Source organism: Ranitomeya imitator, chromosome 1 (genome assembly GCF_032444005.1).
Source record: "Ranitomeya imitator isolate aRanImi1 chromosome 1, aRanImi1.pri, whole genome shotgun sequence".
Lineage (NCBI taxonomy): Eukaryota > Metazoa > Chordata > Amphibia > Anura > Dendrobatidae > Ranitomeya > Ranitomeya imitator.
Window position 1 is genome coordinate 577,137,290 of NC_091282.1, and position 15,745 is coordinate 577,153,034.

Genomic DNA, 15,745 nt, shown 5'->3' on the forward strand with positions numbered 1-15,745 from the left:
GTAGAAAGAACGGGCCGCAGACAGGCTTCGAAGGCCTAACATAATAAAATATTGGGCTGTAGGCACTTTTAAATAGGTTCCAGGGGTACACGGGCAGCAGTGGTCTGGTCAGTGTAGGAGTAGTAGAAAGAACGGGCCGCAGACAGGCTTTGAAAGCCTAACATAAAAAAATATTGGGCTGTAGGCACTTTTAAATAGGTTCCAGGGGTACACGGGCAGCAGTGGTCTGGTCAGTGTAGGAGTAGTAGAAAGAACGGGCCGCAGACAGGCTTCGAAGGCCTAACATAATAAAATATTGGGCTGTAGGCACTTTTAAATAGGTTCCAGGGGTACACGGGCAGCAGTGGTCTGGTCAGTGTAGGAGTAGTAGAAAGAACGGGCCGCAGACAGGCTTTGAAAGCCTAACATAAAAAAATATTGGGCTGTAGGCACTTTTAAATAGGTTCCAGGGGTACACGGGCAGCAGTGGTCTGGTCAGTGTAGTAGTAGTAGAAAGAACGGGCCGCAGACAGGCTTTGAAGGCCTAACATAATAAAATATTGGGCTGTAGGCACTTTTAAATAGGTTCCCGGGGTACACGGGCAATAGTGGTCTGGTCAGTGTAGGAGTAGTAGAAAGAACGGGCCGCAGACAGGCTTCGAAAGCCTAACATAAAAAAATATTGGGCTGTAGGCACTTTTAAATAGGTTCCAGGGGTACACAGGCAGCAGTGGTCTGGTCAGTGTAGTAGTAGTAGAAAGAACGGGCCGCAGACAGGCTTCGAAGGCCTAACATAATAAAATATTGGGCTGTAGGCACTTTTAAATAGGTTCCAGGGGTACACGGGCAACAGTGGTCTGGTCAGTGTAGGAGTAGTAGAAAGAACGGGCCGCAGACAGGCTTCAAAGGCCTAACATAAAAAAATATTGGGCTGTAGGCACTTTTAAATAGGTTCCAGGGGTACACGGGCAGCAGTAGACTGGTCAGTGTAGTAGTAGTTGAAAGAACGGGCCGCAGACAGGCTTCGAAGGCCTAACATAAAAAAATATTGGGCTGTAGGCACTTTAACATTGGTTCAAGGGGTACACGGGCAGCAGTAGACTGGTCAGTGGAGGCCTAGTGGAAGGAGGGACCGCAGACAGGCTTCGAAGGCCTAAGATAATAAATTGTGAAGTATGTCGTGGCACAGCTGTGTCGGTGCTCAAGAGAGGTTTCCCACACCAGTAAATATATAGTAGATGAATAACTTGGCACTCAACTTGGTGGATAGTGATAATCAAGAAAAACAAAATTTATTACTTGGAGTAGCAGTCCAATAAGATATAAACGTTTCGGTCAAACATTAAGACCTTCTTCAGTGAACTGCATAGATATGTGACAAAATATGACAATAACAATGTTGAAAAATAAATAATAAACAAAACAAAAGTAAATCTCATAGTCAAAATATGTGATGGGAGGGAAGGAAGGGAAGAGAGGTAGGGAAAAAAAATTTTTACTTACCCGACTGCTATTATGATGGAGTCAATAGGGCACTAATATATATATGAGAATGAGGGGTCCTATGTTGAAATCTTGAAGGACCTCGATGATAAAGGCATGTAGGCTAGGGAACAAGAGGGATGTGTAAGAAATGTGCCATATGGATACTAGAATACGGAGAAAATGGATGTACTAACCAAATAAGAGGATATAAGTTCTTATCCACAAGGAAGAATAGATAAAGGCTACTGTAGAAGAATGGGCTGAAAAGATAGGATAATAAGTAATTTAGTAGTGGAACTAGACCACAGGAGGGGCAGAGAAGTAGGAAACACACCTACTGTAGAAAACTGGAGAGATACGTTGCAGAGGGATGGTGTCAGAGACACTGATACTAGACGGTCTCCAGAAGATAGCTATAGGTGAGAGGAAAGAACACTGTAACTGGGCCCGTAAAACAGGAGACTATGTACCAGACATTATAATTCTCACCATAGACAAAGAAATCCTAATAGAGATTCAAAATAAGGAATGGGAGCAGCCGTAATCTAGGAGAAATATATAATATAATATAATATAAGTGTGAGGCTCAATGGAAACATGTATAAGAGTAGAGGGACAAGTATGCTCACCTATTGTATATAGTATACAGGAGAGAGTTCCAAGTAGGGATAATGATAGCGGTCTTCTCCTGAAACAGGGCAGATTGTCAGGAGAAAACCACAGTGACCGGCAAGCAAAAGTCAGAATAAGCAGAAATGAAGGTAACTCACCGATGAATGGCAGGCCGTAGGAGTACATCAACGCGGTATCCACCGCTGGTTGAATGCTCCTAACCACAAGGAACCGGCCTAAATAGCGGTGGGGCGGGACTACCTATGAGATCGGCGGCCGGAAGTGCGTAATACCGGAAGCAGGCGCTGAGCACTATGGGACCTGTAGTCCCGGGGGTGGCAGCCGCTGAAGGAGCGTCATTAGGAGAGACGCTGTGATTAATGGGGCCGGAAGTGCATCACACCAGAAGAAGGCGCTGAGCATAATGGGACATGTAGTCCCGGGGGGCGGCAGTCACCGGAGGAGCGTAATAAGAAAGGACTATGGGGCCAGAGCCAGAGGGCGCGTCATCAAGAGGATGATGTGCGCATGGCAAAAATACCGGTCTGGGCCTACTGGGAAATGTAGTGCAATAGGCAAAAGCCGGAAGAACGTAGTAGGAGATGATACAAAATCTAATATTAGTGTAAGTGTGGAAGGGGAACAATAACAAAACGGTGGCATAATACATATACAGATGGGTGGATGTATGTACACGGAGAAGGAAATACAAATAAATATAGCATGGTAACAACAAATGCAGCCGGGTAGGGAACAGAGGAAAGGGAAATCCAAGGAGGGGGAGGGAGCAGGCAGTGACTTGCATGATGAATGTCAATAAAGGCGACTCTGTAGAGAAAGACAGGCATATTAGTATATGGCATACTGTGTAACCTGCATATAACACCTAATACATGGCATAACACCTAATATATGGCATCACAGAGGAGTAACACGAAGACAATCTTAAATAAAGGCCAAGGGGTCATACTCTCTGTTAAGACCCTTAGGAGCCAGAGTTTGTAGTTCATGGATCCAGTATGCCTCCTTCTTTTTAAGGAGGTGGATTCTGTTCCCACCCCGTCTCTGTACCGGGATGTGTTCCAATATTTGAAACCTCAGTTGTGAAATGTTGTGGCCCTTGACTGAAAAATGGGACGGAAGTGGCAAAAGTAGATTCTGACAGCGAATGGTGGACTTATGCTTCGAGATACGGGACCTAATAGGTTGAGTTGTCTCACCGATATACAGGAGGCCACATGGACATTTAATCGCATAAATAACAAATGATGAATCACAAGTAAAGTACCCTTTGATATTATACTTCTTACCAGAGTGGGGATGATGAAAGACGTCCCCCTTGATAACACTGTTGCATTGATTGCAATGTAGGCATGGAAAGGTACCATGCTTAGGTTGAGTGAGGAAGCGTTGCGTATTATCCTTATTCATGCCTAAGTCAGCTTTGACCAATGAATCACGGATATTAGAAGGGCGTTTATAGCATGGTAGGAAGTGATCCTGAAATTCTGGGATCTGTGGATGAGCTGTACGAAGTAGATTCCAATGTCGTCTAATGCTGTGATGTAGAATGTGTACATATGGGTGATACACATGCACAAAGGGTATTCTTTTGTTATTGAGGGGACGTGCTGCAGTGTGGGGATTGATGGCCTCAGTTAAGAGCTCGGGTGGATAGCCCCTTTCTCTAAACTTGAGATACATCTCGTCTGTTCTGGTCTTGAGAAGGTTAGGATCGGTGACTATCCTCTGTACACGTTTGAATTGTGACCGAGGGATGGATTTTTTTGTAGCATTAGGATGTAAACTGCTGTAGTGCAACAAACTATTTCTGTCAGTTGGCTTAGTGTACAGATCTGTCCTGAGGGTACCTAGTTCATCCCTGAAAATCAGCGTGTCCAAAAAACTGACTCTCTCTGTATCGCTCGTCATGGTAAAAGTAAGTCCTGGCCAGGCCGTATTAAGTGTATGGAGAAATAGGTCCAAAGTCTGTGGTGTGCCAGTCCATAGACAGAAAACGTCGTCTATGTAGCGTCTCCAAAAGGGGCAGTAGGCTTGGAACAGAGGGTTTGGGTATACAATCTCCTCCTCGAATAGGGCCATGTAGCTGTTGGCATATGGCGGAGCTACGTTAGACCCCATGGCGGTACCTTTAGTTTGCAAAAAGAATTTGTCTTCAAACATAAAAAATTTTTTTGTAAGAACTATAGTCAATAGATATATACAGAGGTTAACTACGTCAGCGTGGAGTAATGAGTTAGTGAGTAAATGTCTAACGCTGAGAATCCCTTGGGCGTGAGGAATAGACGTATACAGGTCTTTAACGTCTAGAGAGACTAGTAAGAGGTCAGCTGGAAGAGAGTCTATGTTGCGTAGTTGGCGTAGGAAATCACCTGTATCGAGGAGAAATGGTGACATACGTATGAGTGGTGTCAGGATCTTCTCCAGAAAAATGGCCAGTGGGGAGAGTATGGATTCAGTAGAGGCCACTATCGGACGGCCCGGTGGGTGCTCAAGATTCTTATGTATCTTGGGCAGTATATAGAAGACCGGGATGATAGGGAAATCCTTAGTCAGATATTCTCGCGTTTTACCATCAATGACACCCTTTTCTACGTAGGGATCAAGAGTCTCCTTGATGAGGTTTCTAATCATGGTGGTGGGGTCAGCCGGTAACAGACGGTAAATAGTGTCGTCACATAATTGTCGTTGGATCTCTGTAATGTAATCAGATTTGTTCATGATCACTATAGCCCCGCCTTTATCGGCTGGCTTGATAATGATTTCCTTATTGTTTCTTAATGTTTGTAGGGCTTGGAAGTCAGGGGCACTGAGATTGATAGAGGTGTGTAATTTATGTGTCTCAATATCCTGATGGAGTTTAGAGAAGGATTGCTCAATGATGCCTATAAAGGCTTCAACCGCATGAGAGGATCTAGGTGGTCTATACGTACTCTTGTTGCGTAATCCTAAACTATGTGACGAAATCAAAGATCTAGGGGTGTCTGAGGTGATCACCGGAGATGTCTCAGAGGAGTCAAAATGTACTAGTAGTCTCAAGCGGCGGTAAAACCGATGTAAGTCCATGTCCATACTGAACGTGTCGAATTTGTATGAAGGGCAGAAGGAGAGGCCTTTCTGCAGGACGTTGTGTTCCGCAATGCTGAGAGTCTTTGATGAGATATTTATCACCAATGGTGTTTTACCTGGGACCGGGTCACCCTGTAGAAGTCCGCGTCTCTTCTTTCGTTGACTCCTCCTTGTCCTCTTCTTCTTTGTGGTTGTCGTCGTCTTCGCTGGCCTAAAAAACCGTTGGATCCACTGGGGTTGTCACGTCTGTCCGTTTCTGAACCTGAAGTAGAAAGGTCAATGGAGGAATGAAAATCAGATCTAGTTGTGTTAGGGTAGAATGTAGATCTATCTTGCCAGCGATAGACTCGATTGTTTTGGTAATCATCAGAGTCTCTTTGAAATTTGGTCCTCTTCCTATATTCAGTATCTCGTCTATGTTGGTCAGTGACTGTTTTAATATGAGTTTTTAAGGCCTCAAGTTCTTCGGCAGTACTGGAAGATGATAGTTGTGTCTCGATGTTTTTTATGGTGTCTTTACTGGAGGCTATAGCTTTTTGCAAGTGTTCTACTGTAAGAGTCATTAAATCAAATGAGCACTTATTCAGTATTTGCTCATATTTTTGAAAGAATTCCTGACAGTCACTGAACAAGGTAGGACGGAGGGGAACTCGCAACCCCCTCGGGATTCTCTTCACACGCAGGTATTCGGTAAGGGTGGCACAATGTAGTTCCAAATTGATCTGGTGTCGTTGTTCACGCTCCAAATCCCTCCCTCTCGTTTCTCTCGGAGGTGCTTTGAGGAAATCACTGGGGAGATTTAACTTAGAAAGTATGGTATTATTTTCATCCGGGTTATATGAAAATGTCAAGGATGACATAGCAGACAGCGTGCTCACGCAAAGGAAAGTCAATAGTGAAGTATGTCGTGGCACAGCTGTGTCGGTGCTCAAGAGAGGTTTCCCACACCAGTAAATATATAGTAGATGAATAACTTGGCACTCAACTTGGTGGATAGTGATAATCAAGAAAAACAAAATTTATTACTTGGAGTAGCAGTCCAATAAGATATAAACGTTTCGGTCAAACATTAAGACCTTCTTCAGTAAACTGCATAGATATGTGACAAAATATGACAATAACAATGTTGAAAAATAAATAGTAAACAAAACAAAAGTAAATCTCATAGTCAAAATATGTGATGGGAGGGAAGGAAGGGAAGAGAGGTAGGGAAAATTTTTTTTTACATACCCGACTGCTATTATGATGAAGTCTATAGGGCACTAATATATATATGAGAATGAGGGGTCCTATGTTGAAATCTTGAAGGACCTCGATGATAAAGGCATGTAGGCTAGGGAACAAGAGGGATGTGTAAGAAATGTGCCATATGGATACTAGAATACGGAGAAAATAGATGTACTAACCAAATAAGAGGATATAAGTTCTTATCCACAAGGAAGAATAGACAAAGGCTACTGTAGAAGAATGGGCTGAAAAGATAGGATAATAAGTAACTAAGTAGTGGAACTAGACCACAGGAGGGGCAGAGAAGTAGGAAACACACCTACTGTAGAAAACTGGAGAGATACGTTGCAGAGGGATGGTGTCAGAGACACTGATACTAGACGGTCTCCAGAAGATAGCTATAGGTGAGAGGAAAGAACACTGTAACTGGGCCCGTAAAACAGTAGACTATGTACCAGACATTATAATTCTCACCATAGACAAAGAAATCCTAATAGAGATTCAAAATAAGGAATGGGAGCAGCCGTAATCTAGGAGAAATATATAATATAATATAATATAAGTGTGAGGCTCAATGGAAACATGTATAAGAGTAGAGGGACAAGTATGCTCACCTATTGTATATAGTATACAGGAGAGAGTTCCAAGTAGGGATAATGATAGCGGTCTTCTCCTGAAACAGGGCAGATTGTCAGGAGAAAACCACAGTGACCGGCAAGCAAAAGTCAGAATAAGCAGAAATGAAGGTAACTCACCGATGAATAGCAGGCCGTAGGAGTACATCAACGCGGTATCCACCGCTGGTTGAATGCTCCTAACCACAAGGAACCGGCCTAAATAGCGGTGGGGCGGGACTACCTATGAGATCGGCGGCCGGAAGTGCGTAATACCGGAAGCAGGCGCTGAGCACTATGGGACCTGTAGTCCCGGGGGTGGCAGCCGCTGAAGGAGCGTCATTAGGAGAGACGCTGTGATTAATGGGGCCGGAAGTGCGTCACACCAGAAGAAGGCGCTGAGCATAATGGGACATGTAGTCCCGGGGGGCGGCAGTCGCCGGAGGAGCGTAATAAGAAAGGACTATGGGGCCAGAGCCAGAGGGCGCGTCATCAAGAGGATGATGTGCGCATGACTCCATCATAATAGCAGTCGGGTATGTAAAAAAAATTTTTCCCTACCTCTCTTCCCTTCCTTCCCTCCTGTTAGGGCTAGCGGAACGCACCAAATAATAAGACAGATAGAGTATGGTGCGTTCGCAGCCCGGGGTCCACCGTGCAGAGATGGAACCTGCTGCCAAGTAATGACGGACTATATGGCGGTACTCATAAGTAAACACACGTGGGTTAAACTTCACCCAGCGTGAAGGAAGCGATCCTGTTGCGTCACAGGACCGCGGTACTGCACATAGAGCGCGAGCAAGTAGTCAGCGAACTCAACCCCAACTAGGATTGAAGTCCGATTAGACCCTTGCTGGCACAACACCGCAACTGGGTGTGTAAGGAAACTAAATAACAATATTAAGGCACAAGAGTGCATGCGGTGCCGCACTGACGAACGCCACTAACCACCCATGCTTGGGTAAGGAAAGCACAGAGAAAGTGCACGGCGCCGTACTGGCGGTCACAGCAACTGGACGCTGTAATGTGTGATTAGTGCTGTAGGCTAAGTCGGGCGCTAGATAGCAACCATACACCTTCCGCGAACAAACATTCAATAGGGTAGGGGTATCCAAGGACGACTTGCACTCACAACATACACACATTAACAATTGTACACTAGCGCATGGCTGCGGTCATGCGCAGTTTATATAGTTGCAGCACAGGAAGTGGCCACAGAAACTTTACCCTTCCAAGACCTGCCAAGAGGACCAATGGAATGTGCTGCAGAGCCTGAGCACATCACCCTCGATCTCCAACGGGAGATCTTGCCCTGGGCATGCTCAGTGTGTGCAGACAAGGACTTAGTCCCAGAGAAGTCCGCTCGCTGCTGACCAGCACTGGCTTTAATGGCAGAAGCTGAAGAAGCAGCAGTAACTCTCTGTACAGAGTGAGACTGAGCAAGACGCTGGGACCGACGTCCTTGCTGAGCAGACTCCACTGCGGCTGGATGAGAATGGGAGACCGCAGCGGAGATGGCTCGAGATTCCCCCTGTGCAGAAGCGGGAACTCGAGACCTAACACCTCCCATCACATATTTTGACCATGAGATTTACTTTTGTTTTGTTTATTATTTATTTTTCAACATTGTTATTGTCATATTTTGTCACATATCTATGCAGTTTACTGAAGAAGGTCTTAATGTTTGACCGAAACGTTTATATCTTATTGGACTGCTACTCCAAGTAATAAATTTTGTTTTTCTTGATTATCACTATCCACCAAGTTGAGTGCCAAGTTATTCATCTACTATAAGATAATAAATTGGGCTGGCTGTAGGCAATTTAAAATTGGTTCCAGGGGTACACGGGCAGCAGTAGACAGGTCAGTGGAGGCCTAGTGGAAGGAGGGACCGCAGACAGGCTTCAAAGGCCTAACATAATAAATTGGGCTGGCTGTAGGCAATTTACAATTGGTTCCAGGGGTACATGGGCAGCAGTGGTCTGGTCAGTGGAGGCCTAGTGGAAGGAGGGACCGCAGACAGGCTTCGAAGGCCTAACATAATAAAATTGGACTGGCTGTAGGCACTTTATAATTGGTTCCAGGGGTACACGGGCAGCAGTGGTCTGGTCAGCGGAGGCCGATTGTAATGAGTGTCTGCCAGTTAGTAGTCCAAAACAATAAATAAATGTGAATGTCTCTCATTAAAACAAAACGAAAACACTAAAGGGTGCAATCATTAGGTACAGGGGTGGGATCCTCTGCGTAGTTTCAGACCTACTAATTTGGCGCAAAGTATTTACTTTGGTAAATAGAGGACACTGCCCCTGACTATGTTAAGCACCATCATACATGTCAACACAATGGTATTGTCAGTGGCAGGAATGGAAGGATGTCAGCGCATAGACTAAACATTGGTGGAAGTGTGAGAGATAACTGTGGAAGTGGTAGAGCAATGTTTGACCTGGGGGTGGGTGAACTCTCTTGTGGCCGGCGGTACAGGCCCAGGGCCCCTCATGTTACAACAGTGTGTCTGACGTTGGGTGCGCACCACCACCGCCAGAGACACTTTATTGTACTATGAGGGACCCAGTGGCAGTGCTGTCGACCAAAAGCGGGCACACCCACCTCTTCAGACAAACAGCACTCTCACGGGTGCTTGCGCCAAGTCGCGATACCACGGCCCCGTGTGGGGAGTTTGGCCATTTAGGGAGGTGTAAACATGTCGTATGATGGACAATCAGCTGCAGCAAATTAAGACATTAGAAAAGTAATTCACAGTAGTCCACAGGCAAGAGCTTTTCATAGGAAAGCTAGGTGTCGGCCGGGCAAGGTGGGGCAAAAGAATTAGAAATCCAGTTGTGGTTCATTTTAATGAAGGTTAGATCATCTACATTTTGGGTAGCCAGACGAGTCCTTTTTTCGGTTAATATTGAACCTGCAGCACTGAATACTCTTTCTGATAGGACACTAGCTGCCGGGCAAGCAAGCTCCTGCAATGCATATTCTGCCAATTCTGGCCAGGTGTCTAATTTGGATGCCCAGTAATCAAATGGGAATGACGGTTGAGGGAGAACATCGATAAGGGATGAAAAATAGTTTGTAACCATACTGGACAAATGTTGTCTCCTGTCACTTTCAATTGATGCAGCAGTACCTGTCCTGTCTGCGGTCATAGCAAAATCACTCCACAACCTGGTCAGAAAACCCCTCTGTCCAACGCCACTTCTGATGTGTGCACCCCTAACACTCCTGGTCTGCTGCCCCCTGGAGCTCGTGTGAGAACGATCACGGGCGCTGTGTGCTGGGAATGCCTGAAGCAAACAGTCAACAAGAGTTGATTGTTTGGTTGCTAATATTAGTTCCAAGTTCTCATGTGGCATAATATTTTGCAATTTGCCTTTATAGCGAGGATCAAGGAGGCAGGCCAACCAGTAATCGTCATCGTTCATAATTTTCGTAATGCGTGTGTCCCTTTTGAGGATACGTAAGGCATAATCCGCCATGTAGGCCAAAGTTCCAGTTGTCAAATCTGCGGTTGTGATTGGTTGAGGGGCAGTTTCAGGCAAATCTACGTCACTTGTGTCCCTCAAAAAACCAGAACCCGGCCTTGCCACGCAACCAATTTCCAGTGCCCCTGGGAAAGCTTCCTCATTAAAAATATACTCATCCCCATCATCGTCCTCCACCTCCTCTTCGCCCGCTACCTCGTCCTGTACACTGCCCTGACCAGACAATGGCTGACTGTCATCAAGGCTTTCCTCTTCCTCTGGTGCAGACGCCTGATCCTTTATGTGCGTCAAACTTTGCATCAGCAGACACATTAGGGGGATGCTCATGCTTACTATGGCGTTGTCTGCACTAACCAGCCGTGTGCATTCCTCAAAACACTGAAGGACTTGACACATGTCTTGTATCTTCGACCACTGCACACCTGACAACTCCATGTCTGCCATCCTACAGCCTGCCCGTGTATGTATATCCTCCCACAAAAACATAACAGCCCGCCTCTGTTCGCACAGTCTCTGAAGCATGTGCAGTGTTGAGTTCCACCTTGTTGCAACGTCTATGATTAGGCGATGCTGGGGAAGGTTTAAAGACCGCTGATAGGTCTGCATACGGCTGGAGTGTACAGGCGAACGGCGGATATGTGAGCAAAGTCCACGCACTTTGAGGAGCAGGTCGGAGAACCCAGGATAAGTTTTCAATAAGCACTGCACCACCAGGTTTAAGGTGTGAGCCAGGCAAGGAATGTGTTTCAGTTGGGAAAGGGAGATGGCAGCCATGAAATTCCTTCCGTTATCACTCACTACCTTGCCTGCCTCAAGATCTACTGTGCCCAGCCACGACTGCATTTCTTGCTGCAAGAACTCGGACAGAACTTCCGCGGTGTGTCTGTTGTCGCCCAAACACTTCATAGCCAATACAGCCTGCTGACGCTTGCCAGTAGCTGGCCCATAATGGGACAACTGGTGTGCAACAGTGTCAGCTGCCGATGGAGTGGTTGGGCGACTGCGGTCTGAGGAAGAGCTCTCGCTTCTGCAGGAGGATGAGGAGGAGGAGGAGGGGGTGCGAACGCCTACAGCCAACTGTTTCCTAGACCGTGGGCTAGGCACAACTGTCCCGAAATTGATGTCCCCTGTGGACCCTGCATCCACCACATTCACCCAGTGTGCCGTGATGGACACGTAACGTCCCTGGCCATGCCTACTGGTCCATGCATCTGTAGTCAGGTGCACCTTTGTACTCACAGATTGCCTGAGTGCATGGACGATGCGCTGTTTAACATGCTGGTGCAGGGCTGGGATGGCTTTTCTGGAAAAAAGTGTCGACTGGGTAGCTCGTAGCGTGGTTCAGCGTACTCCATCAGGGCTTTGAAAGCTTCGCTTTCAACTAACCGGTAGAGCATCATCTCTAACGAGATTAGTCTAGCTATGTGGGCGTTAAAACCCTGTGTACGCGGATGCGAGGATAAGTACTTCCTTTTTCTAACCAGAGTCTCATGTAGGGTGAGCTGGACTGGAGAGCTGGAGATCGTGGAACTAGCGGGTGTGCCAGTGGACATGGCAGACGGAGAGACGGTTGGAGACGGTATTGTTTCCGCCGATGCCCTAGATGCAATATTTCCTCCTACAAAACTGGTGATTCCCTGACCCTGACTGCTTTTGGCTGGCAAAGAAACCTGCACAGATACTGCCGGTGGTGCGGAAAATGGTGGCCTTACAGTGACGGAAGGGATGTTGCGTTGCTGACTAGCTTCATTGGCCGAGGGTGCTACAACCTTAAGGGACGTTTGGTAGTTAGACCAGGCTTGGAAATGCATGGTGGTTAAATGTCTATGCATGCAACTTGTATTGAGACTTCAGATTCTGACCTCTGCTTAAGCTAGTTGAACATTTTTGACAGATGACTTTGCGCTGATCAATTGGATGTTGTTTAAAAAAAATGCCAGACTGCACTCTTCCTAGCATCGGATCCCTTTTCAGGGATTGCAGACTGAGCTTTAACCGGATGGCCACGCTGTCCTCCAACAGGTTTTGGCTTTGCCACGCGTTTTGGGCCAGATACGGGCCCGGCAGATGGAACCTGTTGCGATGTTGATGCCTGCTGCGGCCCCTCCTCCACCTCCGCTTCAGAACTACTGCCGCCTGCAGCCTGTTCCCCCTGTTGTGGTCTGAGTCAAAGGACCAGCATAGTAGTCTGGCTGTGGCTGTGCATCAGTGCACTCCATGTCAGAATCTACTTGTAATGGGCATGACCTGTTAACTGTTTCACTTTCTAAGCCAGGGACGGTATGTGTAAAGAGCTCCATGGAGTAACCCGTTGTGTCGCCTGCTGCATCCTTCTCTCTTGTTGTTGTTTTTGCTGAAGAGGACAAGGAAGCGACTTGTCCCTGACCGTGAACATCCACAAACGATGCGCTGCTTTTACATTTACCAGTTTCAGAAGAGGAGGCAAAAGAGCTAGAGGCTGAGTCTGCAAGGTAAGCCAAAACTTGCTGTTGCTGCTCCGGCTTTAAAAGCGGTTTTCCTACTCCCAGAAAAGAGAGCGTTCGAGGCCTTGTGTAGCCAGACGACGAACCTGGCTCCACAGCTCCAGACTTAGGTGGAATATTTTTTTTCCCACGACCACCTGATGCTCCACTACCACTACCATCATTACCAGCTGATAATGAACGCCCACGGCCACGACCTCTTGCACCAGACTTCCTCATTGTTTTAAAAACTTAACCAAAGTAACTTTATTTGTTGCTGTCAAACAACTTACACGGTGAGCTATAACTTCAGTATGATTTCGATATCCCTTTACAGGTTGGTGAGACCGCAAGGAAAATCAGGCACAATGTTACACACTCTGTTTTCTGTGGCACCAAATCACAGAGATGCCACACACGCAGGACTGTCACTCAAGCACAAATGTCAATATTAATCTCCCATTTTTTTTTTTTTTTTTTTTCAGGGAGACTTTAGAAAAAAAATAAAATAAAATGATTTTTTCAGGAAGAATTTAGAAACCAAATAAAATAAAATGATTTTTTCAGGGAGAATTTAGAAACCAAATAAAAAAAATAAATAGGCTTTCTATGGCCCACTATTTGAAAGAAAGAGAGAGAGAGATGGCACACCCAGGAGTCAAGACTGGCATACAAGCAGAAAGGGCAATATTAATCTCCCACTGGTTTTTTTTTCTTCAGGGAGACGTTAGAAACAAAATAAAATAAAATGATTTTTTCAGGAAGAATTTAGAAACCAAATAAAATAAAATGATTTTTTTCAGGGAGAATTTAGAAACCAAATAAAAAAAAATAGGCTTTCTATGGCCCACTGAGTGAGAGATGACACACACAGGAGTCAGGAGTGGCACACAAGCCCAGAGGCCAATATTTATCTCCCACTGATTGATTTAGTGATTTTTTCAGGTAGATTTTAGAACCCAATTCAAGCAAAAACATAAATAGGCTTTCTATGGCCCACTGAGTGAGAGATGGCACACACAGGAGTCAGGAGTGGCACACAAGCCCAGAGGCCAATATTTATCTCCCACTGATTGATTTAGTGATTTTTTCAGGTAGAATTTAGAACCCAAATCAAGCAAAAAAATAAATAGGCTTTCTATGGCCCACTATTTGAGAGAGAGAGAGAGAGAGATGGCACACCCAGGAGTCAAGACTGGCACACAAGCAGAAAGGGCAATATTAATCTCCCACTTTTTTTTTTTTTTTTTCAGGGAGACTTTAGAAACAAAATAAAATGATTTTTTCAGGAAGAATTTAGAAACCAAATAAAATAAAATGATTTTTTCAGGTAGAATTTAGAACCCAAATCAACCCAAAAAATAAATAGGCTTAATATGGCCCACTGATGATTTTTTCAGGAAGAATTTAGAAACCAAATAAAATAAAATGATTTTTTCAGGTAGAATTTAGAACCCAAATCAACCCAAAAAATAAATAGGCTTAATATGGCCCACTGAGTGAGAGATGGCACACACAGGAGTCAGGAGTGGCACACAAGCCCAGAGGCCAATATTTATCTCCCACTGATTGATTTATTGATTTTTTCAGGTAGAATTTAGAACCCAAATCAAGCAAAAAAATAAATAGGCTTTCTATGGCCCACTGAGTGAGAGATGGCACACACAGGAGTCAGGAGTGGAAAACAAGCCTAGAGGCCAATATTTATCTCCCACTGATTGATTTAGTGATTTTTTCAGGTAGATTTTAGAACCCAAATCAAGCAAAAAAATAAATAGGCTTTCTATGGCCCACTGAGTGAGAGATGGCACACACAGGAGTCAGGAGTGGCACACAAGCCCAGAGGCCAATATTTATCTCCCACTGATTGATTTAGTGATTTTTTCAGGTAGAATTTAGAACCCAAATCAAGCAAAAAAAATAAATAGGCTTTCTATGGCCCACTGAGTGAGAGATGGCACACACAGGAGTCAGGAGTGGCACACAAGCCCAGAGGCCAATATTTATCTCCCACTAATTGATTTATTGATTTTTTCAGGTAGAATTTAGAACCCAAATCAACCAAAAAAATAAATAGGCTTTCTATGGCCCACTGAGTGAGAGATGGCGCACACAGGAGTCAGGAGTGGAACACAAGCCCAGAGGCCAATATTTATCTCCCACTGATTGATTTAGTGATTTTTTCAGGTAGATTTTAGAACCCAAATCAAGCAAAAAAATAAATAGGCTCTCTATGGCCCACTGAGTGAGAGATGGCACACACAGGAGTCAGGAGTGGCACACAAGCCCAGAGGCCAATATTTATCTCCCACTGATTGATTTAGTGATTTTTTCAGGTAGAATTTAGAACCCAAATCAAGCAAAAAAATAAATAGGCTTTCTATGGCCCACTGAGTGAGAGATGGCACACACAGGAGTCAGGAGTGGCACACAAGCCCAGAGGCCAAATTTTTTATCTCCCACTGATTGATTTAGTGATTTTTTTCAGGTAGATTTTAGAACCCAAATCAAGCAAAAAAATAAATAGGCTTTCTATGGCCCACTGAGTGAGAGATGGCACACACAAGAGTCAGGAGTGGCACACAAGCCCAGAGGCCAATATTTATCTCCCACTGATTGATTTAGTGATTTTGTCAGGTAGATTTTAGAACCCAAATCAAGCAAAAAAATAAATAGGCTTTCTATGGCCCACTGAGTGAGAGATGGCACACACAGGAGTCAGGAGTGGCACACAAGCCCAGAGGCCAATATTTATCTCCCACTGATTGATTTATTGATTTTTTCA

At 45.1% G+C, this 15,745-nt stretch overlaps 1 long non-coding RNA gene across 1 annotated transcript in view; it reads right to left on the reverse strand.

Annotated features, from left to right (window-relative positions):
* Positions 1 to 940: 940 nt before the first annotated feature.
* LOC138657941 (uncharacterized) overlaps positions 941 to 15,745 on the reverse strand; it is a 57,973-nt gene continuing 43,168 nt past the window's right edge. The window contains exons 2-3 of the long non-coding RNA XR_011317265.1: positions 5,283 to 5,428; positions 941 to 2,904 (exon numbers count right to left, since the gene is read on the reverse strand). This is a non-coding gene — a long non-coding RNA (uncharacterized lncRNA). The remainder of the gene's footprint in view (positions 2,905 to 5,282; positions 5,429 to 15,745) is intronic.